This window comes from Cibotium barometz, chromosome 54 (genome assembly GCF_041138505.1).
Source record: "Cibotium barometz isolate CiBa-2024 chromosome 54, ASM4113850v1, whole genome shotgun sequence".
Classification (NCBI taxonomy): Eukaryota; Viridiplantae; Streptophyta; class Polypodiopsida; order Cyatheales; family Cibotiaceae; genus Cibotium; species Cibotium barometz.
Genome location: NC_141099.1, coordinates 800,374 through 828,217, shown reverse-complemented (window position 1 = coordinate 828,217; position 27,844 = coordinate 800,374). Strand labels below are relative to the sequence as shown.

Below are 27,844 nucleotides of genomic sequence, written 5' to 3'. Positions count from 1 at the left end.
CACGTACACGTCGTATTCTTGCTCTTATGACTTCTCAGTCGCAATCGTGGATTGTGGATAGCGGTACTACTGCTCACCTCATCGGGATTGGTTCGAGGACTTTACTCCCAGGACAAGTGATATCACTTTGGGTGATTCTTCTTCTGTGCCAGTTCATGGACATGGCACCATCCCCATCTTCCGCTCCTTCGAGGACAAGAGGTACTTCTCTGACGTTCTGTACATTCCAGATTTGGCATTTAACCTTTTGTCAGCGAGTGCTCTTACAGCTCAAGGTGCGGAGGTGATCTTCTCTCGTTATGAGATCATTATTCGTGATAAGGAGACTGGTGGCATCTTGGCTTAGGGAGTCCGGCGTAGTAGCTTGTACAAGTTGATCGCTTTGCTTTCTTCTGGTTCTTCTTCAGCTCTTCGGTTTGGCCATTTGAGCTATCAGCTTCTACAGCAAGCTTCGAAGGATGGGTTGGTTGAGGCTTTACCGACCATCAAGGCTCCATCTTATGTTTGTTCCTCTTGTTTACAAGGAAAGCAACACCGAGCCGCCTTTCGGAAGGAGGCAACACACAGATCTTCGATATCACTTGCTCTTGTTCATGCAGACTTATGCGGTCCTATGAGTACCGCGTCTTTGAGTAAGGCGTTGTACATGCTCGTGATGGTGGATGACTTCTCAAGATATACTTGTGTAACTCGCGGCGGGTGCCTGGGGGACTAGGGCCTTTGACACACTTGTTGATACCATCAATGCATATAAAACACTTAAACATGGCCACAACCTTAACATATATCCATCATCACTTTGCATGAAACATAAAAGTTGGACAAAACATCCACAAATGCTGAAAGTGGAGCTTGCACGTGTGACACCGCATAGAGGCCGGAATGGGCCGACCCCCCCCCCCCTTGGAGTATTTTATTACCCAAGGAGAATAATTTCATGTACAAGCTTTGAGGGCGTTCCTCTCCCCACGAGAGATGCCGGATTATCCATATACAAATGCCATAGCACAGCCCAACACGAGGCAACCAAGCCGGAACAAAGGCTGTAGAAATGCCGAGCCAACAACATAATCCATATATCTCCGTGTGGGTACTGATTCTTCCCCAAAAACCACGGGTCTTCATGCAATAGAGCTGCTACAACAGGTTCAGCTCTCCATTCAACCGGTACAATAGGTACATTGGCTGGTACAACAGGTATAGTGGCTGGTAGAGCAGGTACAATGGCTGGTACAGCCGGTACAGTGGTTGGTACAATAAGTACAAATGCTGATACAACATGTACAATGACTAGTACAGTAGGTACAGTGGCTGGTACAGCAAGTACAGAAGCTGGTACAACCGATATAATGGGTGGTACAAGTAGTACAAGGACTGGTATAGCGAGTAAAATGGCTGGTACAGCAAGTACAATGGCTAGAAATCATAATAAATGATTAAATACCCTTGCCTTCAATATTTCTTCGCGATGGAAGCCTCCAAAATAGTCCCCAACGGCCGGTATTCTTCATGGGCAGCCTTCAAGAGAGAGAGAAAGAGAGTAGCCATCATTAGGGAAGCCTTCAACGGTGGTAGAGGCTAGTGTGCAGCAAGAGAGCCTCCATTAATGAAGAGAGAGGGCTCCAATTTATAGATTTGGGCCTCCCATGAGCTAAAATGGCAAGAGAAGGCTACAATGACAAGTGGAGAGCCACACAATAGCTGAAGTGACAAGTGTGAGGCCACTTGTCTCACTTTGATCCACTTTCTAACAAGTGTCAGGCCACTTGTCTCACTTTGGTCCACTTTCTTGCCACATGTCCCAATCTAAGAGATGGGTCCTTCCATAAACTTTCTCTCTAAAAATATCCCAACTGGTAGACATTCTGTCATAGGCACTTTGCCAACTCTTGGTATCTGCTCAATTCCAGATGTAATGACGCGAACAGAATTCCCATCGGAGTCGGGCCAAAAATAGCAACTCTCCTAAATTTTAGGAGTGTGGTCCTTTGTATTCTAGGATAATCCCCCATTCCCAAAGCTTATACTTTCGAAATATTCAGACATCCTGGAGTCCACCAAAACCCTTTCATGCTGGGAAATGTCCAGGCTGGTGACATCCTCCCCAGCTTCTTAAAAGTTGTCCGCAACTTTAAGCTTGAAGCCATATATCCAAGATATAATCATGTCTCATCAAGTGAGCGAGACGAGACAGTCTCAAAAATCCAATATGATGGAAGAATCCATGTCTCAAAGAAATGAGTGAGGCTAAATAAGTCTCCATAATACCAATATCAAAATCATGTCCCAAAATAAATGGGCGAGACAAAAACAGTCCCATAAGTCCAAATATCATAATCATGTCCCAAGTAAATGGGCGAGACAAATCAGTCCCATAAGTCCAGATATCATAATCCATGTCCCAAGTAAATGGGCGAGACAAAATAAGTCTCTTGCCAACAAGGCATCGGTCCACATGACCCTTGGCATAGACATAAGTTCCATGCCAACCAGGCGTCATGTCCACTTTACCACTTGCACTCCATGTTGGTACTCTGACCACACACCTTGGATGAGAAGTGGGCTCAAGTAACAAGATAAAAGCATTTCTGCTACACATAGTTTATAGGCATTTCGGCCACCAATAGTTTGTAGGCATTTCAGCCACAAACTCACACTACCCTCTCAAGTGCCTATGTTCCCTTCCATGTGCTCTCTATTGCTCCACCCACACATGGTAGAAACAATCTTCAAGAGAGCACGTAGGACAAGAGAACACTACACAGGGTATGTTGTGCTTGACACTCCAAGATAAAATTTAGTGAATTCATAAATCCTTAGACCAAGCTGTCTATTGCTCATGCTCTTGCTTCATAGGCTCTGAAGTGGCTGGCCATGCTTAATAGCAATGATAGTAAGTGTGGTCCCCACATGAGATCTTTTCTCTTCCTTATTGATAGAAGGAAGCCTCAGCTTCCAAGAAAGCCTATGCTTTGATACCAATGAAACTCACGGCGGGTGCCTGGGGGACTAGGGCCTTTGACACACTTGTTGATACCATCAATGCATATTAAAACACTTAAACATGGCCACAACCTTAACATATATCCATCATCACTTTGCATGAAACATAAAAGCTGGACAAAACATCCACAAATGCTGAAAGTGGAGCTTGCACGTGTGACACCGCATAGAGGCCGGAATGGGCCGACCCCCCCCCCCCCCCCCCTTGGAGTATTTTATTACCCAAGGAGAATAATTTCATGTACAAGCTTTGAGGGCCTTCCTCTCCCCACGGGAGATGCCGGATTATCCATATACAAATGCCATAACACAGCCCAACACGAGGCAACCAAGCCGGAACATAGGCTGTAGAAATGCCGAGCCAACAACATAATCCATATACCTCCGTGTGGGTACTGGTTCTTCCCCAAAAACCACAGGTCTTCATGCAATAGAGCTGCTACAACAGGTTCAGCTCTCCATTCAGCCGGTACAATAGCTACAGTGGCTGGTACAGCAGGTACAGTCGGTACGATGGCTGGTGCAGTAGGTACAACAAGTACAAATGTTGGTACAGCATGTACAATGACTAGTACAATAGGTACAGTGGTTGGTACAGCAAGTACAGAAGCTAGTATAGTCGGTACAATGGATGATACAACAAGTACAAGAACTGGTATAGTCAGTACAATGGCTGGTACAACAAGTACAAAGACTAGTACAACAAGTACAATGGCTAGAAATCATAATAAATGATTAAACACCCTTGCCTTCAGTATTTCTTCGCGATGGAAGCCTCCAAAATAGTCCCCAACGGCCGGTATTCTTCATGGGCAGCCTTCAAGAGAGAGAGAAAGAGAGTAGCCATCATTAGGGAAGCCTTCAACGGTGGTAGAGGCTAGTGTGCAGCAAGAGAGCCTCCATTAATGAAGAGAGAGGGCTCCAATTTATAGATTTGGGCCTCCCATGAGCTAAAATGGCAAGAGAAGGCTACAATGACAAGTGGAGAGCCACACAATAGCTGAAGTGACAAGTGTGAGGCCACTTGTCTCACTTTGATCCACTTTCTAACAAGTGTCAGGCCACTTGTCTCACTTTGGTCCACTTTCTTGCCACATGTCCCAATCTAAGAGATGGGTCCTTCCATAAACTTTCTCTCTAAAAATATCCCAACTGGTAGACATTCTGTCATAGGCACTTTGCCAACTCTTGGTATCTGCTCAATTCCAGATGTAATGACGCGAACAGAATTCCCATCGGAGTCGGGCCAAAAATAGCAACTCTCCTAAATTTTAGGAGTGTGGTCCTTTGTATTCTAGGATAATCCCCCATTCCCAAAGCTTGTACTTTCGAAATATTCAGACATCCTGGAGTCCACCAAAACCCTTTCATGCTGGGAAATGTCCAGGCTGGTGACATCCTCCCCAGCTTCTTAAAAGTTGTCCGCAACTTTAAGCTTGAAGCCATATATCCAAGATATAATCATGTCTCATCAAGTGAGCGAGACGAGACAGTCTCAAAAATCCAATATGATGGAAGAATCCATGTCTCAAAGAAATGAGTGAGGCTAAATAAGTCTCCATAATACCAATATCAAAATCATGTCCCAAAATAAATGGGCGAGACAAAAACAGTCCCATAAGTCCAAATATCATAATCATGTCCCAAGTAAATGGGCGAGACAAATCAGTCCCATAAGTCCAGATATCATAATCCATGTCCCAAGTAAATGGGCGAGACAAAATAAGTCTCTTGCCAACAAGGCATCGGTCCACATGACCCTTGGCATAGACATAAGTTCCATGCCAACCAGGCGTCATGTCCACTTTACCACTTGCACTCCATGTTGGTACTCTGACCACACACCTTGGATGAGAAGTGGGCTCAAGTAACAAGATAAAAGCATTTCTGCTACACATAGTTTATAGGCATTTCGGCCACCAATAGTTTGTAGGCATTTCAGCCACAAACTCACACTACCCTCTCAAGTGCCCATGTTCCCTTCCATGTGCTCTCTATTGTTCCACCCACACATGGTAGAAACAATCTTCAAGAGAGCACGTAGGACAAGAGAACACTACACAGGGTATGTTGTGCTTGATACTCCAAGATAAAATTTAGTGAATTCATAAATCCTTAGACCAAGCTGTCTATTGCTCATGCTCTTGCTTCATAGGCTCTGAAGTGGCTGGCCATGCTTAATAGCAATGATAGTAAGTGTGGTCCCCACTTGAGATCTTTTCTCTTCCTTATTGATAGAAGGAAGCCTCAGCTTCCAAGAAAGCCTATGCTCTGATACCAATGAAACTCACGGCGGGTGCCTGGGGAACTAGGGCCTTTGACACACTTGTTGATACCATCAATGCATATTAAAACACTTAAAGATGGCCACAACCTTAACATATATCCATCATCACTTTGCATGAAACATAAAAGCTGGACAAAACATCCACAAATGCTGAAAGTGGAGCTTGCACGTGTGACACCGCATAGAGGTCGGAATGGGCCGACCCCCCCCCCCTTGGAGTATTTTATTACCCAAGGAGAATAATTTCATGTACAAGCTTTGAGGGCCTTCCTCTCCCCACGGGAGATGCCGGATTATCCATATACAAATGCCATAACACAGCCCAACACGAGGCAACCAAGCCGGAACATAGGCTGTAGAAATGCCGAGCCAACAACATAATCCATATACCTCCGTGTGGGTACTGGTTCTTCCCCAAAAACCACAGGTCTTCATGCAATAGAGCTGCTACAACAGGTTCAGCTCTCCATTCAGCCGGTACAATAGCTACAGTGGCTGGTACAGCAGGTACAGTCGGTACGATGGCTGGTGCAGTAGGTACAACAAGTACAAATGTTGGTACAGCATGTACAATGACTAGTACAATAGGTACAGTGGTTGGTACAGCAAGTACAGAAGCTAGTATAGTCGGTACAATGGATGATACAACAAGTACAAGAACTGGTATAGTCAGTACAATGGCTGGTACAACAAGTACAAAGACTAGTACAACAAGTACAATGGCTAGAAATCATAATAAATGATTAAACACCCTTGCCTTCAGTATTTCTTCGCGATGGAAGCCTCCAAAATAGTCCCCAACGGCCGGTATTCTTCATGGGCAGCCTTCAAGAGAGAGAGAAAGAGAGTAGCCATCATTAGGGAAGCCTTCAACGGTGGTAGAGGCTAGTGTGCAGCAAGAGAGCCTCCATTAATGAAGAGAGAGGGCTCCAATTTATAGATTTGGGCCTCCCATGAGCTAAAATGGCAAGAGAAGGCTACAATGACAAGTGGAGAGCCACACAATAGCTGAAGTGACAAGTGTGAGGCCACTTGTCTCACTTTGATCCACTTTCTAACAAGTGTCAGGCCACTTGTCTCACTTTGGTCCACTTTCTTGCCACATGTCCCAATCTAAGAGATGGGTCCTTCCATAAACTTTCTCTCTAAAAATATCCCAACTGGTAGACATTCTGTCATAGGCACTTTGCCAACTCTTGGTATCTGCTCAATTCCAGATGTAATGACGCGAACAAAATTCCCATCGGAGTCGGGCCAAAAATAGCAACTCTCCTAAATTTTAGGAGTGTGGTCCTTTGTATTCTAGGATAATCCCCCATTCCCAAAGCTTGTACTTTCGAAATATTCAGACATCCTGGAGTCCACCAAAACCCTTTCATGCTGGGAAATGTCCAGGCTGGTGACATCCTCCCCAGCTTCTTAAAAGTTGTCCGCAACTTTAAGCTTGAAGCCATATATCCAAAATATAATCATGTCTCATCAAGTGAGCGAGACGAGACAGTCTCAAAAATCCAATATGATGGAAGAATCCATGTCTCAAAGAAATGAGTGAGGCTAAATAAGTCTCCATAATACCAATATCAAAATCATGTCCCAAAATAAATGGGCGAGACAAAAACAGTCCCATAAGTCCAAATATCATAATCATGTCCCAAGTAAATGGGCGAGACAAATCAGTCCCATAAGTCCAGATATCATAATCCATGTCCCAAGTAAATGGGCGAGACAAAATAAGTCTCTTGCCAACAAGGCATCGGTCCACATGACCCTTGGCATAGACATAAGTTCCATGCCAACCAGGCGTCATGTCCACTTTACCACTTGCACTCCATGTTGGTACTCTGACCACACACCTTGGATGAGAAGTGGGCTCAAGTAACAAGATAAAAGCATTTCTGCTACACATAGTTTATAGGCATTTCGGCCACCAATAGTTTGTAGGCATTTCAGCCACAAACTCACACTACCCTCTCAAGTGCCCATGTTCCCTTCCATGTGCTCTCTATTGTTCCACCCACACATGGTAGAAACAATCTTCAAGAGAGCACGTAGGACAAGAGAACACTACACAGGGTATGTTGTGCTTGACACTCCAAGATAAAATTTAGTGAATTCATAAATCCTTAGACCAAGCTGTCTATTGCTCATGCTCTTGCTTCATAGGCTCTGAAGTGGCTGGCCATGCTTAATAGCAATGATAGTAAGTGTGGTCCCCACTTGAGATCTTTTCTCTTCCTTATTGATAGAAGGAAGCCTCAGCTTCCAAGAAAGCCTATGCTCTGATACCAATGAAACTCACGGCGGGTGCCTGGGGGACTAGGGCCTTTGACACACTTGTTGATACCATCAATGCATATTAAAACACTTAAACATGGCCACAACCTTAACATATATCCATCATCACTTTGCATGAAACATAAGAGCTGGACAAAACATCCACAAATGCTGAAAGTGGAGCTTGCACGTGTGACACCGCATAGAGGCCGGAATGGGCCGACCCCCCCCCCCCCCCCCCCTTGGAGTATTTTATTACCCAAGGAGAATAATTTCATGTACAAGCTTTGAGGGCCTTCCTCTCCCCACGGGAGATGCCGGATTATCCATATACAAATGCCATAACACAGCCCAACACGAGGCAACCAAGCCGGAACATAGGCTGTAGAAATGCCGAGCCAACAACATAATCCATATACCTCCGTGTGGGTACTGGTTCTTCCCCAAAAACCACAGGTCTTCATGCAATAGAGCTGCTACAACAGGTTCAGCTCTCCATTCAGCCGGTACAATAGCTACAGTGGCTGGTACAGCAGGTACAGTCGGTACGATGGCTGGTGCAGTAGGTACAACAAGTACAAATGTTGGTACAGCATGTACAATGACTAGTACAATAGGTACAGTGGTTGGTACAGCAAGTACAGAAGCTAGTATAGTCGGTACAATGGATGATACAACAAGTACAAGAACTGGTATAGTCAGTACAATGGCTGGTACAACAGGTACAAAGACTAGTACAACAAGTACAATGGCTAGAAATCATAATAAATGATTAAACACCCTTGCCTTCAGTATTTCTTCGCGATGGAAGCCTCCAAAATTCTCGTAACAGCCGGTATTCTTCATGGGCAGCCTTCAAGAGAGAGAGAAAGAGAGTAGCCATCATTAGGGAAGCCTTCAACGGTGGTAGAGGCTAGTGTGCAGCAAGAGAGCCTCCATTAATGAAGAGAGAGGGCTCCAATTTATAGATTTGGGCCTCCCATGAGCTAAAATGGCAAGAGAAGGCTACAATGACAAGTGGAGAGCCACACAATAGCTGAAGTGACAAGTGTGAGGCCACTTGTCTCACTTTGGTCCACTTTCTTGCCACATGTCCCAATCTAAGAGATGGGTCCTTCCATAAACTTTATCTCTAAAAATATCCCAACTGGTAGACATTCTGTCATAGGCACTTTGCCAACTCTTGGTATCTGCTCAATTCCAGATGTAATGACACGAACAGAATTTCCATCAAAGTCGGGCCAAAAATAGCAACTCTCCTAAATTTTAGGAGTGTGGTCCTTTGTATTCTAAGATAATCCCCCATTCCCAAAGCTTGTACTTTCCAAATATTCAGACATCCTGGAGTCCACCAGACCCCTTTCATACTAGGAAATGTCCAGGCTGGTGACACTTGGGTCTTCTTTTTGAAGTCCAAGGATGAGGCTTTTCAGCACTTTTGTGATTGGAGGGTTGAGGTGGAAAAAGAGACCGGTTCTTCGGTCAAGGTTATCAAGTCCGACAACGGAGATGAGTTTACACCCCAGGAGTTTTAGCAATATTGCAAGGATCATGGCATTCGGAGACAGCTTACTACAACATATACTCCATCACAAAATGGAGTTGCGGAGAGGAAGAATAGGACCATCATGGAGATGGCCCGTGCTATGCTTGAGCATTCTTCATTAACTCGACGTTTCTGGGCTAAGGCGGCTTCTATTGCTATCTATATTCAGAACATGTCTCCTACAACTGCTCTTCCAGATAAAACTCCATATGAGGCTTTCCATGGTGAGATGCCAACCGTTGTTCATTTGCGGATATTTGGTTGTTCGGCGTATGTACATGTGCCTAAGGAGCATTGCTCCAAGTTAGACTTAAAGTCTCAGCACATGACTTTTCTCGGATACAGTTCTGTGTCCAAGACATATCGTCCATATGATCAGCACGCTGGCAAAGTTGTGAGCCGTGATCCGGTGTTTGACGAGACTCCTACATCTTCAGAGGGGGGTGGTGAGCTTCTTCTTCCTCCGCCGCCTCCTCCTCCCCCTACTTCTGTTACACCAGCCATGATGATGTTGACTCTGTTGCTCTTCCAGCGAGTTCAAGGAGATATGTGCCTAGATGGTATTTTCAGACAGTTCGTGATTCTGGGTTACGTGAGCTTCCTTCTGCTCCTCCGCCTGGTTCTCTCAGGCGATCTTCCAGAGTTTTAGGGAAACATATTCATGAGGGCAACATGTTTGTTAACTATGCTCTTATGTCCTCTATTATTCATGGTCCTTCTGATCCCACTTCTGTGGACGAGGCTCTTCCACATGAGCATTGGCGTCGTGCTATGCAGGCAAAGCTGGATGCTATTGAACGGAATGGCACTTGGATTTTGGTGCCTAGGCCATTGTAGCACATTTATCCCTAGTTTCTGCTCATGTTTGGAGTCCCCTTTTGCTCCCTTTTCATGGCCCTTGATTGTGGGCTGGCTACCCTATTTTTCCATATTTTTCTGGCATTTTTCCCAAGTCAGGTTCATGTTGTCCAGTCGGCCAGCTTCATGATGTCCAGTCGACCAGCTCTAGGTGTCCAATCGGCCAGCCCTCTTTACATATTTATAGGTGGGCTTGCCTCCCTCATTTTTCATAGTCTAGTCTTCCTTTTGTATCCCTCACTTATGAGACCTTTTATGTCTCTTGCTTGGGACTGTTTCAGTACAGTATATTCAGCATAGCTGCTTCATGTTTCTCTCTCTCTCTCTCTCTCTCTCTCTCTCTCTCTCTCTCTCTCTCTAATTGTTGTAACCTTTTTGGTCTCATAGGTCATTTTGGCCTTTTGAAGACGTTAATATATCATTTCATTTCATTTCATTTCTCTCTCTCTCTCTCTCTCTCTCTCTCTCTCTCTCTCTCTCTCTCTCTTGCACTCTCTCACAGCACACTCTAGTGCTTGTATGCTTACGCTCTGTGCACTCTTTCATGGTATCATCACTCCTGGTTCAGTGTTCCTCTGCTGCCCCAGCTTCTCCTCAGTTTTCAGCACCTTTATCTCTGCGTTTTTCTTCTCAGATCTGCTCTGCTGGTCGGCTGGCTTCTTCCGGCGCTTCTCCACTGCAGACTCAGGTCATCCATCACAGGTTTTGACCACTGAGACCCCTTGTACACCTGTTGGCTGCTCTATTTCAGGTGCATTTTTTCCTCTATAGATGTTTCTTGCAGTTGATGGTATTCTGATTTGAGGATTGGAAGCATCAGTACTTGTGGTGGACACTTCTTCCAAGATTGTGCGTTTTTCTTCTGAGATTGAGCCCATGCTTTTGTGATGGCTGCCTCGACTACTCTTCATATGTTCTCTGAGTCTGCAAAGTTGGATGGTTCCAACTACACTTTGTGGAAGGTGAAGGTGAAATCAGCCTTGCGTGGAGTGAATCTTTGGGATTGGCTTGTTACATCTACCAATGCCACCCCTCCCACCCTTGCTACCGTTGGTGTGACTCAAGCACAAATAATATTTGGCAGGCAAATGATCGTCCTGTTTTCTCTTTTCTGATGTTGAATTGTCAAGATTATGTTCTCTCTCATGTGTGTACAGCAAATGTTGCACATGAAGTTTGGAAGGCATTTGCAAATCTTTATGAAATTAAGTCTCCGGGTTAGATTTTGGCTTTGGAAAAGCAACTTATGAATTTGTCAGTTTTTGCCTTTCCATCTTTATCTGCTTTCATCTCAAAGATGAAAGATCTTCGGGACGAGCTTGTTGTTTGTGGCAAGGTTATCTCTACAAAGGATATGGCTATTCGGCTTCTCTCCAAGCTTCCAGAGGTTCAATGCTTACTTTCAATCTCTTGTTTCTTCTCCTCGTCCTGTTCCAGTTACTTAGGAGAAAGTTCTCCCCTCCATTGTACACATTGAGTCTCGCTTTGAGGAGCGGACTGGCACCTCTAGTGGTTCTAATGGAACTTTGGCTGCACGAGATAAAGGGAAGAGTCAACAGAAGAAAGGGAAAGGAGGCTCTGGGAAGAACTCCAAGGATTACGACAAGGATAAAGACAGAGACAAAAACAAATCTTCTAAAACAAGGACATTGAGTGCCAAGGGTCATAAATTGCCCCAATGTCACAAGAAGAAGCGGGATGTAGAAGCAAAGAACTCTACCTCTACAACGGTGTCTCATACCAGAAGGATGATGGTATTCTTCTACTAGCACGTACCCGTCGTGTACTTGCTCTTGTGAATTCTCAGTCGCGGTTGTGGATTGTGGATAGCGGTGCTACTGCTCGCATAACACCTCATCGGGATTGGTTCGAGTACTTTACTCCCAGGACAAGTGATATCACTTTGGGTGATTCTTCTTCTGTGCCAGTTCATGGACATGGCACCATCCCCATCTTCCGCTCCTCCGAGGACAAGAGGTACTTCTTTGCCGTTCTGTACATTCCAAATTTGGCATTTAACCTTTTGTTAGCGAGTGCTCTTACAGCTCAAGGTGCAGAGGTGATCTCCTCTCATTATGAGATCACTATTCATGATAACTTATAAGGAGACTGGTAGCATCTTGGCTTAGAGAGTCCGGCATAGTAGCTTGTACAAGTTGATCGCTTTGCTTTCTTCTGGTTCTTCTTCAGCTCTTCGGTTTGGCCATTTGAGCTATCAGCTTCTACAGCGAGCTTCGAAGGATGGATTGGTTGAGGGTTTACTGACCATCAAGGCTCCATCTTATGTTTGTTCCTCTTGTTTACAAGGGAAGCAACACCAAGCCGCCTTTCCGAAGAAGACAATACACAGATCTTCGACATCACTTGCTCTTGTTCATGCAAATTTATGTGGTCCTATGAGCACCGTGTCTTTGAGTAAGGCATTGTACATGCTCGTGATGGTGGATGACTTCTCCAGATATACTTGGGTCTTCTTTTTGAAGTCCAAGGATGAGGCTTTTCAGCACTTTTGTGATTGGAGGGTTGAGGTGGAAAAAGGAACCGGTTCTTCGGTCAAGGTTCCCAGGACCGACAGAGGGGGTGAGTTTACATCCCAAGAGTTTCAGCAATATTGCAAGGATCATGGCATTTAGAGACAGCTTACTACAGCATATACTCCATCACAGAATGGAGTTCCAGAGAGGAAGAATAGGACCATCATGGAGATGACCCGTGCTATGCTTGAGCATTCTTCATTACCTCGACGTTTCTGGCTTAAGGCGGCTTCAACTGTTGTCTATATTCAGAACAGGTCTTCTACTACTGCTCTTCCAAATAAAACTCCATATGAGGCTTTCCATGGTGAGAAGCCCTCTATTGTTCATTTGTGGGTATTTGGTTGTTCGGCGTATGTACATGTGCCTAAGGAGCATCGCTCCAAGTTGGACTTCTCCGATACAGTCCTGTGTCCAAGGCATATTGTGTATATGATCAGCAGGCCGGCAAAGATGTTGTGAGCCGTGATGTAGTGTTTGACGAGACTCCTACATCTTCAAGGGGGGGGAGGGAGGTGAGCTTCTTCCTCTGCCTTCTTCTCCCCATCCTCCTCCATCCCCTGCTTCTGTTACACCTCCAATTGTGGATTCTCAGTCAGATAATGATGTTGACTCAGCTCCTCCAAAGAGTTCAAGCAGATTTGTGCCTGGATGGTATTTTCAGGCAGTTCGTGATTCTGGCCCCTGAATTACGTGAGCTTCCTTCTGCTCCTCCGCCTGGTTCTCTAAGGCGATCTTCCAAAGTTTCAGGGAAACAAATTCATGAGGACAACATGTTTGTTAACTATGCTCTTATGTCCTCTCTCATTCATGGTCCTTCTAATCCCACTTCTGTGGACGAGGCTCTTTCACATGAGCCTTGGTGTCGTGCTATGCAGGCAAAGCTAGATGCTATTGAACGGAATGGCACTTGGATTTTGGTGCCCAGGCCACTGTAGCACATTCATCCCCAATTTCTGCTCATGTTTGGAGTCTCCTTTTGCTCCCTTTTCATGGCCCTTGGTTGTGGCTTGGCCACGGAGGAGGGCATCCCAGCATAGACGGAGGTTGCAACGGCAGATTCGGATTATTCTTGCGAGGCATGCGGGACACCCAGTCAGGGTGCTGACCACAGAGGATATTGAGGAGATCCGCCAGTGTCCGATGCGGCACATATTATGAGATGGAGGTACCTCCATAGTGTACCTTCCAGTTCCAGTTTCATTTTCTAGGTGCCAGTAGTATCATCTTTATTTTTCATTTTCTGGGTTTTTTTATCCAGACATTGTATCAGATCCACCATGATGTAACTTTTGGTCTCATAGGTCATTATGGCCTTTTGAAGACGTTAATATAACATTTCATTTCATTTCTCTCTCTCTCTTGCGCTCTCTCTCAGCACACTCTAGTGCTTGTATGCTTCCGCTCTGTGCACTCTTTCAAGGGGTTCCCGTCACTCGGACAAGTATTCAGCTTAAGCAGCTGTGAAACGTATTGCATACGCTACCACTTAACCCGAATTAGGTCGGTTGAATGCTACCATCCGTTGTGAACAGCAATAGTATGAACAATCATGCTAGTAAAAAAAAAGATATATACTCTCTAAATAGGCTCCATTTTTCACGGATATTGTGTTTTCAAAAGATCTTAAATTTTGTTCAAATCTTCTGATAATCCATTGAAATTGATGAAATGGGATAGAAACAAATTGAGCCCCCAAGAATAGAAGACCATATACAGATAATGAGCAACCATATGATTGAATGACTTGGGAAGCCTGTGCCCACAAGAAGTCACGTAGCCATCCATTGATAGTTGTTGAACTCTGCGCTTTGGTCATGTAGCTAATCAATCCCCAAATGGCAACAATCCGAGTGAGAGAACCTTTGTGAACATATTTGCCACATTTTCGTGTGTAGAGACATAAGCCAAGCTTCTTCTTCTTTTTCGGTTTTTCGAGCCAGGGTCAGGGGCAGCCAAAGCCGTTCCTGGACTCAAACAAAGAAATGTTTTTGTCATTAACTTTGCCGAGAGTGGTTTCATTACTCCCTTAAGGCATAGCCCTAGGAGACCTAGTTGCTGAAAGCGGTTTTGTCATTAACTTCACCGAAAGAGGTTTCGTTACTCCCTTAAGTACTCCCTTTTGAAGCCAAGCTAATCTCTCCTGCAATGAGCCTCTCCCCGGCATAATGATAATGCACCTCAATGTGATTTGTGAAAGCATGAAACACTAGGTTCCTTGGAACAGAAAATGCACTCTGGCTGTCAATGAAGATGGAGGTGGGGGACTACTATCCAACACCAAGATTTGCCAATATAGCAAGGAAGCTATTGTAACTCAGTCCACGGATCTCAAAGTCACTTAGCTATTAACGATGATTAACCACATATTAAACATGTACTATTAAACACAATTCAAATAGATATGAACAAGACACCACACTAGGGCCCAATGCAAATGGGCTGCCTTCTCCCCCTCCCCCTGCCTCTCTCTCTCTCTCTCTCTCTCTCTCTCTCTCTCTCTCTCTCTCTCTCTCTTTTCAACACATCCCCTCTTATAACATCTCGACTGAGTTTCACCTACAAGGGAAGCCCAGTGGAGATTGCACACTCATGTGTACTTGTGAGTCACTTTACCGGTCTGCTCGATGCGCCATGCTACAAAGGCTAGACTAATGAGAGGGTATGCTTCTCTCGCTCTCATGCAGAGAATGCTTCTAGGCCCATTTCCACGAGCCGGGGACCAAGACTCACAGTGGCCAAATGGCCGAAGGTAGAGAGGCTTCATTCAGGTCATGATGCTCTCCCATATGATACGCAGCAAACCATCGGTCCGACATGATATTATCCTGGCGGCAGAGTTTGCTACAGCATCCATGGTAGTAGAGGCACTCTTCTAGGCAGTCACATACATTCATAGGATCAGTGCCATGGCTCCCTGGAGACTTCCAAGGCCCCCCCTACAATCCTCCACACAACTAGCAACAGATGGGCACGAGTCATGATATAGAAGAGTATGCACGACTCCCCATTCATTAGGCAGCAGGCTGTCTCCGGATGACAGGAATTGGGTGCTCAGATATGATTTATTGGGACTAACATAGGATACCTGGATCACAACATGTGAGCCACTCTCATGGATACTTTCATGAGGCTTACAGAGGGTGGCTCCATATTGAGGGCAAAATACCTTGACATATACATGTCACATGCCATGTAGATACCTCGTGAGGAGAGAATATGCACTATCTGCCAGAAGGAGGTCGAGTCAGAGGAGCACTTCATATGCTGGTGCACCGTATATTATGAGATCCGAGGGAGGTTCCACTGTCTCTTCAGAGAAGGGCTGGCATCACACACTTCGGGAGTCCTCTGAGAGTGAGCACAATCACTCTAGAGAGCCAGACACCCTGTTCCCGGGGCAACCCAGACCCTCCAATTCCCAGCTCCAGATCCGGGAAGTGCTTCAGCGATATAGAGAGGCAGCCCCACAGGTGATTGATATTGAAGCCAAGTACACGGTCCATGAGGAGGACCGTGTACTTGGCTTTTTTCATGTTGTCTTGAGTTTACTCATTGATCACATGTAACAACTTTTTGGTCTCATAGACCCTTCGGGTCTTTCGTAGACGTTAATCACATCTTTCTTTCTCTCTATACCGTCGTAGATGTGAAGGACCCACTTTGATCCCTCACATTGTATCATTGTAGCATAGTACCAGTGGCACCTACACGGTGGTTGTTTCTTCTCTCAGCTCTAGTTGGGTTTTTTTATCGTGTTTTTTTTATGATTTTATCACTTCATGGACACATTGTAACACTTTTGATCTCATAGACCCTCTGGTCTTTTGGAGACGTTAGTAGGAACCTCGTGAGGAGAGGATATGCACTATATGCCAAAGGGAGGTCGAGTCAGAGGAGCACTTCATATGCAAGTGCACCGTATATTATGAGATTCGAGGGAGGTTCCACTGTCTCTTGAGAGAGGGGTTTGGACCCTTATCCAGGATCATGGATTACCCACATCAGCAGTGCCTAGGCCTCTTCCTACTAGAGCTTCATCGCCACATGGCACATAGACTCACTAATTAGGGAGTCGAGACCCCGTGGAAGACATCCACCCCGGCCCCAGGTGACCATCACTCCCACACATAGCCACCTTCCCATGCCTAGAGGATCTGTAGAGCCTTCTATAGGCTGCCCCCATGCTTGATATCCTTGTAGGAGGAGCTAACCTTCTCCTACCAGGGGGTTAGCTCCATAGGTTGTATGATGATGATCATCCCATTTTGTACCATATGGCTTGGATTTGACATTCCCAGCTCATAGCTCTCGTCTTTTTTTCCTTTTGTACCATGATGAGATTACATGGACATTATTGTATCGCTTTTGGTCTCGTAGACCCATTGGGTCTTTTGAAGACATTTAATATAACTTTATTTCTTTGTTTCTCTGTTTCTTTTCCATTCCACGATGAGATGTGCCATGGGCATTATTGCATCACTTTGGTCTCATAAGCCCATTGGGTCTTTAGTAGACACTTAATATATCTTTCTTTCTTTCTCTCTCGCGCGCACCTCCCATTTGTTTGTGTTGCATGCTGGTGGTGCCGCCCTACTGTTCGCGTTGCACACCCCGTGCTGTATATGCTACCCATGCCCTCTGAGGCTCTGTCTCCTTAATTTACTCATGCATCACATGTAACAACTTTTTGGTCTCATAGACCCTTCAGAGTCTTTCCTAGACGTTAATAACATCTTTCTTTCTCTCTCTCTACACAGTCATCGATGTCAAGGACCCATTTTGACCCCCTCACAGTGTGTCATGTAGCATTGTACCAATGGCACTTACACAGTGGTTGTTTCTTCTCTAAGCTCTACTTGTATTTTTTTATCATTTTTTTCCATGATTTTATCACTTCATGGACACATTGTAACACTTTCGGTCTCAGACGCTAATATAACTCTCTCTATCTCTCTCTCTTTCTCCCCCCCCCCCCCGCCCCCCCAACACTTTGTTTGTGCTGCACTGGTGGCTGCCTTATTGTTCGGGACATCATGTGGATGGTGAAGTTCAGAAAAATGAACAGCATGTTATGCATGATGATGTAGAAGAGTTTGTGAGAGAAGAGTGGACAGCTCTAGAGGAGGCTAGACAGTCACTAGATGGCTGGTCCGAACTTTGCAAGAGAGTAAACTCTCACCTCCTCTCAGTAACAGGACACGGGCTTGTTGCTTGGTTGAGTAGCTTGTGTGATGTTGATGAGCCAAGCTCAGTTGAAGAAGCTCAAGAACATGAGCATTGGATGGAAGCTATGCAGAGATGAATGCCATACATAAAAATGGCCCTTGGGATTTGGTGGATTTGCCTCCTCGCAAGAAGGCAATTGGCACTAAGTCAGTGTACAAGTGAAGAGAAAAGCTGATGGTGCTATTGACACGTACAAGGCAAGGCTTGTAGCCAAAGGATATGCACAACAAAAGGGCATAAACTATGACGAAACTTTTGCACCTACTTCTAGAATGACCACCATTAGATGTGTGATTGCATTGGCTGCCCATCATGGTTGGAAAGTACATCAGTTGGATCTTAAGACGGCGTTCCTCAATGAGGATTTGCAAGAAGTGTATGTATCTCAGCCCATTGGATTTGAGGCAAAGGGTCACGAAAGAAAAGTATGTAGATTGAAAACAGCATTGAATGGCCTTAAACAAGCTCCCCAAGCTTGGTATGAGAAGATACATGCTTCTTTCACTAGCCAAGGCTATCAATACAGTCTGATTGAAAGTACCCTCTATGTCAAGGTGGACGAAGAGGATTTGATTGTGTTCATCCTCTATGTGGATGACATGATACTCACTGGGACAAATGAGGATAAAAACGTGGCATTCAAGGATGATTTGGAGGCCTCATTTGAGATGTCGAATCTCGGCCTATTTCACTTTTATTTGGGCATACAGTTTATGCAGATAGATGAGGGCATTTTGCTACTTCAGTCCAAGTACATAAAGGGGTTGTTGGAAAGGTTTAAATTTCATGATTGCAAGCCTATTTCTACTTCGATAGAACCCGGACTTAGGCTGAGCATGTATGATGCAGGAGAGCCTTTTGATAGCACATATTACAGCCAAGTTGTGGGCTGCCTCATATATTTGTGTAATACCAGGCCAGACATACAGTATGGGGTGTCTCAATTGAGTAAGTTTATGCATAGCCCAAGGTCAAAGCATTGGCAAGCTCTGAAGTAGCGATCGAGTGTTTCAACACTCACAGGGTACCCATGATTTTGGATTGTTTTATCCGGGGGTGCGGGGGGGCAAGGGGGGGGGGCGTGAAACCGGCCTCTGGTAGAAACCAAAGTGCGGTAGACTAGCAGTCACCTATCCAATTGTAGTCCAGACAAATAACAAATGAACAGGAGCTAGAATGCTCCAGAACAAAAAGGAAAACGACACCTGCTGGCCCCAAAGCTTGGCGCCCCTTTCGGTATTTCTTTATTCGAATTCAAAGGAAAAGTTTAACTGAGTACATCAAAGCTAATCAAGGAAAGTAAACCTGCATGTCCAATCTGGCAGCCCTCAAGACTTCTTAGCATAGAGGATTCACGTACAGATCTGTGTCCCACAAAAGCAACACACTGTGGTCTCCTCTAATCAACCAAGACAATACAATAGGGTAGCCTTGAGCACGCATCTGGCTGTTCCATGTTCATGGCTTCAAACTCAGCCCAAGTACAAATCCACTGTCCAACTCTATTTCCACCCTTCAAACTGCCATACCCCTCCTCTCACAAAGGGCCAGAAGAAACAACTCTGTAGCAAACATAAGTCAGTGGAAAGAAAGAGAGAAAGATATGTTCAGAGTTTACCAACTGTTATGCACAGTTCTGCACCGGATGGATTGACCGTACCAGTCTGTACTCGCAGCCGCCTGTGTCAGCAACTCTGCAGCACATGTGTGCACCTGTCCGTACAGATTTGTACTTGCAGTACACGTGTGTACCTGTCTGTACTATTCACCTTGCAGCCGCCTGACTAATGCGCCGCCTGTTCTGTTAGACTGGGCTGAACTGTACCCGTATGTACCTGTCCGTACAGAACTGCACCTGCAGCCGCCTTAGAACTGTACCTGCAGCCGCCTACGTCAGCTAGTCTGCAGCAACCGGACTGAACCTGTCTATACCCGTAAGCATTTGCAGCTGCCCTTGTGATGCGCCGCCTGTACCAGCTGGACAGGACTGAACTGTACCCGCATGTACCTGTTGGACAGGACTGTCTGTACCCGCCTGTACCTGTCCGTACAGGTGTGTACCTGCAGCACACATGTACTGTTTCCTGCACGCGACCAATTCCACCTGTTCTCCACGTAGCCAGTCGACTTTTTCTTCTCCAAAAAGCGAGAGAGAGAGAGAGAGAGAGAGAGAGAGAGAGAGAGAGAGAGAGAGAGAGAGAGAGAGATGGAGAGGGAAGCGTGTACTCCAAAAGTGGAGTAGCCCTCTCTCCATAAATATCCTAGTGACCCTTTAAAGTTTATTAAACTTTCTAAGGGCCACCCAAGATTTGTTAACCTTAGAAAGTTAAAAACCTTGGTCCCCTTTCACACTTGGGGTTGTTCACAAATATTACTTTTGTCCGGACACCCAAGTATGCATCTTTAAAAAATTTATCTGGCATTTATCTTGCTCACCAACCACCATGCTCACACTTATGCTGTTCCACTTTCACAGGGTCATGACGGGGGGGGGGATGCTTGTCATTTACTTTGCTTACAATGATTCAAACTAGGCTAGTGATTGTGACACCAAAGTGTCCACAAGTGGGAATCGCTTTTCCTTGGTAGCTCATGTTTATCTTGGCTAAGCAAAAAGCAACCAACTATGGCCACATCATCTTGTGAAGCTGAGTACAGGGCAGGTTTCACTACAAGTGAGTGTGTATGGTTAAGGAGATTGATGGCAGATCTGTGTGGGTGTCAGCAGACACCCACTCCCATTCTCACTGCCAGCCAGAGTGATATGGATGTGGCAAGGAATCTAGTTTTCCATTGTTCGCACCAAGCATATAGAGATTCATTATCAATATGTCAAAGGGAGGTTACATGTAGGAGAGATCAACTTGATCTATTGTCCTACATATGACAACATTGCAGGTCAGTTTACGAAGGTGTTTCTCGAGAGAAGTTTGAAGCTTTCTGCAAAGCTTTAGGCTTCCTCCCATTTGGAGAGTGATACCTTGTACATGTTCACACTATTACTAAGGGGGGATTTGTAGGATTATACATATGTGGTAGGAGAGATCTTCCTTCTTTCTCTTGTTTCTGAGACTTTTCCCGGGGAATCCCTCGCACAACATAACCCTAAGGACCTGAGATGGAGGAATGTGTTTTGGTGGTTCTTTCAGTTTCCCACTGTCACCAGGAGGTGAAACTTTTTTTTGCAGTTGTTTTCTTTATTTACATTTCTTTATAAATATATATTTTTCTTTTCTTTCTCTTTGGCTGCTGTTGTTTCCCCCTGGGATCTCTTGGAAGGGCTTGGGCCATTGCAATGTCAGAATGGGTCAGCCACTGGGACTTTGGACCAGTGGTTGGCTAAGCCTGAGAACTGCACTGAAAGATGAATGACAGTGTCCAGGACATGGCCACTGAATGAGGGCATAGGCCGGTTTACACTAGTAAGTGGCCGCCACCGAAATGTGAATGTATTTTGAATTCTAAGCAAATTCTCAAGTGACCATAGTGGTCAAAGATGGTCAGGAGACCAGAAGGAATGCAGATGACATCATCCCTAAAATCTAGGGAACTGCTATTTTGGGCAGTGTCGGAATTGAAAAGTGTTCGCGTCAGTTTGTGCAGAATGTCAAGGGGACCAAAAGCTGGCAAAGGACTGTTGTGAGAGTGTGAACCAGTCAGGAGATTTTTAGCTAGGAAGATTGCATGTGGAAAAGGCTTAAAAATGTGCCAAGTGTCAAATTTATGTGCATTTTCCACATTGGGAAGAGGGAAGCGTGGGATTTTGGGCTGAATGAGGCTCATTTGCAGCCATTATGGTGGATTGTTGCAGGTTAAGAGCTATTGTGGTGCACTCCCTTGCCCTGCAACTCATGTATTGAGGGTTGAGCTTGCTCCCCACAGCCTCTCTCTCTCTCTCTTGCAGACTATGGTAATGCTCTCATCAGATAAAATCAGGTACAGTTGTGTGAATTTCATGCTTATATGCAGAGGCTAGTTGCCTCCTTGAATAGGAACCGGTGTAGTTAGTTCCTACACCAAAGCAGGGACGGAAAATTGGATTTAACCTCTTCAAAACAACGTTGTTTCAGCACTGTTTAGGTGCTGTTTTGGGCTGTTATGTTGCTCGGTTGATGCCAAAATGTAGTAGGACTTCGCTAAAGTCCTCCAGGACAGTACAAGGGTTAATTTGGGCTGAAAACAGGTCTGTGCAGAAAATTACAGCAAGCTGAATTGTGATGTTTTGGACTCCATTGGGTACTCTGATGTCTATGGAAGTGAGCCTGTCAGTTGGGACTCATTTTGAGATGTTATGGAACAGTTTTAGTGCAGTTATGCTGGCAAATTTCTCCCAGAATTTGTAAAACTCAGTTGGTGCAAGTAGAGTGCTCTGTTGCACTCGTGCTTTGTATTTTCCAACTTTTTAACAATAAAGAAATACCGCAAGGGGCGCCGGACTTCGGGGCCAATGTGTTGTTGAGCGAGGGAGCGAGGATTCTGTGATTGTGTGTCTGAGTAAGTCCAGGTTATTTGTGAATGAATTGCCGCTTTATGTGTCCATAGACCATTCATTCAGCAGTTTGATGCAGCATTCACTGGAAGCAACTTCACAGAGTCTTCTAAGGTGCGGAAGGCTGCTACTTTCTTGAAAGGTAATGCATTGCAGTGGTGGACCTCACTGTTGATGCAAGGACAAGCACCTACTACATGGGTTCAATTTAAGCAGCAGTTCTCTTTTGCCTGGCTTACAAATACTTTTGAAGTGGATGTTATGACAGCATGGCACAAACTTGATGCAGCCAACTGTGTAAATTTGGAAGAGTATAATAAGAAGTTTTGGGATGTACTCTTGCCAGTAACTTCCTATAGGACAGTGCCATTGTCAGAGCAAATAGAGAAGTATTGCTGTGGTTTGCCCAAAGAAATTAGGGATTATTGCATTCAGACCAATGTTTCTAATATGACTCAGCTCATTGAGAATGCAAACATGGCTAATGCATTGCTACAGGGAGGTTCACGTGGCTTTAAGAGCACAGTGAAGAAGGAACCTCAAGACAAAGGACAGAAGAGGCCACTGTATGGCAAGTCATTTGAAGAGAGAAAGGCATTGATGCAAGCTGGGAAATGTTTCGTCTGTGAACAGAAAGGGCGTATGGCTGTAAAATGTCCACAACAGCCAGCAAAAGATGCGGAGGATAAACAAGGGCCACCCAAGAAGAAGACAATGCCGAGTGCAGGATTGATACCTGATATGGTTGGTGACCAGCCATGTGATGATGCGGCAGAATTGTGCAGAGCATGGGGTAAAATCAGAGATGCTACAGTGCTGATTTTCTTTGACCCTGGTGCTCGAGCCAACTTTATTTCACTAGCATTGGCAACCAAGTTGGGAATTCGTGCTGAAGAGATGGGACCAGTTGGACAGGCTGATTTGGCATGCCCTGGGCATTCAGTTCCTGTCACTCCTATACTTGGCAAACTTCGCATGCATATACAGAGTTATGTCGACACAGAGGAGTTTCTTATCATGCCCTTGGAAGGATGTGATGTCTTGTTGGGAATTCCATGGTGTCATAGGAAACATGCAGTGTTGGATGCTTTCAACAGGAAAATCACAATTGTACATAGGGACAAGACTCATGTTCTGAATGTGAAGCTGAAAGGAGAGTCTGTCCCAGTTATTTCTGCTTTTTGAACCTGAATTCTGAATGACCTGTACATTTGTATTATATGTTTGGCAATGTACAGTTTTGACATTTGTTGTCAATGACTTAATCAATGAATGAACTTTCAGTGCTTTGAAGTTGTATCTGTTACGCTTCAAATGAATGATTTACATGTGACACTAATAGTACAAGATATATGCTATTGCCCTGTGTTGCATCCGGAAACATGTATTTGAAAGGCTTGAACCTGCGATGGCACAAATGGTAGTGGGGAATCCCTATCATCGCCCCGTGTCATCCGTTGGCAGGAGATACATGCGATGACACTAATCACCTGGCGGAATCTTGTGATCGTCCTCTGTCATCCGTTTGCATGTGGACTTGCAATCGAGGTCGCTTGCTTCTTTCAAGAGAGGGGTATGTCACCAAGAGGTAAAACTTTTTTTTGCAGTTGTTTTCTTTATTTACATTTCTTTATAAATATATATTTTTCTTTTCTTTCTCTTTGGCTGCTGTTGTTTTCCCCTGGGATCTCTTGGAAGGGCTTGGGCCATTGCAATGTCAGAATGGGTCAGCCCCACTGGGACTTTGGACCAGTGGTTGGCTAAGCCTGAGAACTGCACTGAAAGATGAATGACGGTGTCTAGGACATGGCCACTGAATGAGGGCATAGGCCAGTTTACACTAGTAAGTGGCCGCCACCGAAATGTGAATGTATTTTGAATTCTAAGCAAATTCTCAAGTGACCATAGTGGTCAAAGATGGTCAGGAGACCAAAAGGAATGCAGATGACATCATCCCTAAAATCTACGGAACTGCTATTTTGGGCAGTGTCGGAATTGAAAAGTGTTCGCGTCAGTTTGTGCAGAATGTCAAGGGGACCAAAAGCTGGCAAAGGACTGTTGTGAGAGTGTGAACCAGTCAGGAGATTTTTAGCTGGGAAGATTGCATGTGGAAAAGGCTTAAAAATGTGCCAAGTGTCAAATTTATGTGCATTTTCCACATTGGGAAGAGGGAAGCGTGGGATTTTGGGCTGAATGAGGCTCATTTGCAGCCATTATGGTGGATTGTTGCAAGTTAAGAGCTATTGTGGTGCACTCCCTTCCCCTGCAACTCATGTATTGAGGGTTGAGCTTGCTCCCCACAGCCTCTCTCTCTCTCTTGCAGACTATGGTAATGCTCTCATCAGATAAAATCAGGTACAGTTGTGTGAATTTCATGCTTATATGCAGAGGCTAGTTGCCTCCTTGAACAGGAACCGGTGTAGTTAGTTCCTGCACCAAAGCAGGGACGAAAGAGGGTAATAACCTCTTCAAAACAACGCTGTTTCAGCACTGTTTAGGTGCTGTTTTTGGGCTGTTATGTTGCCCGGTTGATGCCAAAATGCAGTAGGACTTTGCTAAAGTCCTCCAGGACAGTACAAGGGTTAATTTGGGCTGAAAACAGGTCTGTGCAGAAAATTACAGCAAGCTGAATTGTGATGTTTTGGACTCCATTGGGTAGTCTGATGTCTATGGAAGTGAGCCTGTCAGTTGGGACTCATTCTGAGATGTTATGGAACAGTTTTAGTGCAGTTATGCTAGCAAATTTCTCCCATAATTTGTAAAACTCAGCTGGTGCAAGTAGAGTGCTCTGTTGCACTCGTGCTTTGTATTTTCCAACTTTTTAACAATAAAGAAATACCGCAAGGGACGCCGGACTTCGGGGCCAATGTGTTGTTGAGCGAGGGAGCGAGGATTCTGTGATTGTGTGTCTGAGTAAGTCCAGGTTATTTGTGAATGAATTACCGCTTTATGTGTCCATAGACCGGTTTTACCCACCCTCCCTCCCTTTCTTCTGTGCACAGCCTGAGAGGAGAACTTGCTGATTTTTTCAGCCACTTTCTTCAGAGAAGGTTTCTTGTCAGAGGACATGGCTTCATGAGGTTTCTCTACTACTGCTCCTTCTCCTGTTGATTCTCCAGCACCATCACAACCTGGATCCTTTGCTCCCGCCGCTCCATAGGTGGTTCCTATTCCCAATCTTTCCTCTCTGAGTTTCTCTCATCCAAGTCTTGCTCCTGCCGCTCCACAGGTGGGTGGTTCCTATCCCCAATCTTTTCTCTCTGAGTTTCTCTCATCCAGGTCTTGCTCCATGAAGCTTATAGCAACCAACTATCATACTTGGTCTTTCTACACTTAGTTGTTGCTGGAAGGAGCCGGTGTGTGGATGGCTATCTCCACACCTCACTTGGTGGACCCTGCTTTGAGAAGCATATTGGATGCTCGGGCTTGTCTTGTCATCATCCATTGCATGACTCCATCTATACAAGCCTAGTTTGTCTCTTCCCGGAGTAATCAGATGTAGTCAGAGATCCAGAGGAGCTATGGGAGAATTTCGAGAATTTCGAGAGTGAAGATTGCCAAATTGGAGTCAAATCTAGAGAAGCTTACAATCAATGAGTCAGATGACTTGATTGAGAAGATTGGAGTGTTCACCCATCTCAAGTTACAGCTTAAGGAGTACGGGAGCACCATCGACAATCCCATCCATAAACTTCTTGGTAAGTTGCCTGCTTCCTTTGACTCTTTCAGAGATAATATTTATTTCCCTGATCCTCTCCCCCCTTTTGAGGAAGTCGTGAGTTATCTCCACGACAAGTGCATGCTTCGCGGAAAAGGCAAGTCAGAGTTTGCCTTTGTTGCCTCTGAGAAGGGCAAAGGCAAAGGCGGAAAAGGGAACTCCAACAACTGCACGTTTGCGCCGCCTCCTATGACGCCTAGCCCTAGGGCAAAGTGGCCCACCTGGTGATAGACCGGACCCGGCACACTAGTCAAGTCTGCCAGACATCACCATACCTTTAAGGCACCATTAGGTCCCGGAAGCAGCACAAAATCCTAAAAGAGCTCACTGTCACGAGCCAACACTATAACCCTGGAAACACAATCAACTGAGGCAGTGATTGCCTGGGCAACAGAAATGGGAAAACCTGGGATGGTGGGCACCTGTAGGACCAGCCCAAAGGCTGCCCCAATGGCCTCCAACAATGGCCAAAAAGCATGAAGAAGAGCTGGACTCCATAGTAAATTGATCCTTTAATGACTTTTAATCTTCAAACCCTCCATAGTAAGAGCATTAATTCACTAGAAGCATTGCACACAATGACAAGAGGAACATTTTAGGATACCAAATACGTTTTGCAAAGTAACGTAATATACTAATATATATTCACAAGTATTGACTTCAAGAGACGAGTCTAATCCCCTCACGAGAAAAGAATCACTTAAACTAGAAAGTCTCACAATAGTACAATCAAGCGTCATGCAATAGATTTCCCATTGTGGTTATGAATGGGGCAAGAGGAGAGCGATGATGATGCATGCTTAGGGTTAGGGTTTTAATTATTGTGTATGGCAAAACCTGCAAAGTGATCCCACTCTTTTCTTGTATTGTTCAGCGTCTTGTCAGTGAGTTGTGGCCCTGAGGGGCCTCTCACTCTAGACGAAAAACCTCGCCTTTCAATGGAGGAAATGACTCTCTATGCTCCGGCACCCCTCACATGCCAACACTGTGCATAATAAATGTATAAAGGCTCACACCATGCGGAGAGATCCCTGCTATGCAAACTATCACTTCATATCCCTTGAATGGCCAGTTGGAGTCAAGTGGGAGGCTACTTGCCGTCCCCTTTCTTCTTTGTGGACGAAAACCCTAACTTTCTAGGTTTTGGCTTGCACACTTTCCTACATCCTACTACGGCATGGAGGGTACAACTCCCCCTTCAATGTGGGTCCTATGCAACTCCTTAAACAAGAGGCCAAAGCACCCTCTATGCTGCCTAACCTGACTTCCAACAGAAGCTGGGGAATGCAGCTCCCCTGAGGCAGCAGGCCCAAGAAGAAGAAGGCACTAACGTAGAGAGCCTTCCTTCGATGTTCAAGGAGGAGTTGCTCACAAACGAGAGCAAGTGTAAGCATCTTGGAGGAGAAGCTGGTCACACCAGCTCTGTTTTACGTTACGTTTCCATGTGTTTCCCCTCCTTAGTTAGTTTCTGGTTTCAAAATTGAACAAGACGTACCTGGCGAGAGCTCTTATTGGTCCTCACCCCTTGGCTAAGGTTCTAAGGGCATGGACGAGAAATAACCGGCGAACATACGGGACGCAATACCTCCCCCAACAATCACTTCTATTTTCTTTTCCACACAAAAGATATGGTCCTCCTCAACACCCTGGCTGCCTATCAGTTGGATGAACAAAATCGCCTCTTTCCCCCTTTATTTAAATGGATACCTGATTTTTCTCCTCTCAAGGTCCCAAGCCCACTAGGTGTTCGGTCTAGCCTGACCTTCCGCTTCATCTCTACTTTTTGCTCAAACTAATTGTTAACCCCCGCTAGGTAGACTACTTGGGATAGAGACCTCAAACAGACCTGAACACAAGATGGCATCCTAAAGCATTGGAAGTGGATACTAGCAAAGACCTCCCTCCG

At 45.2% G+C, this 27,844-nt stretch overlaps 1 protein-coding gene across 1 annotated transcript in view; it reads right to left on the bottom strand.

Annotated features, from left to right (window-relative positions):
• The window catches only part of LOC147607759 (pentatricopeptide repeat-containing protein At3g09040, mitochondrial-like), a 39,149-nt gene extending 11,554 nt beyond the window's left edge, over nt 1-27,595 (bottom strand). Inside the window, exon 1 of the mRNA XM_086789898.1 lies at nt 27,434-27,595. The gene's annotated coding sequence lies outside the window, so the exon portion shown is untranslated. The remainder of the gene's footprint in view (nt 1-27,433) is intronic.
• Between the last annotated feature and the right edge of the window lie 249 nt (nt 27,596-27,844).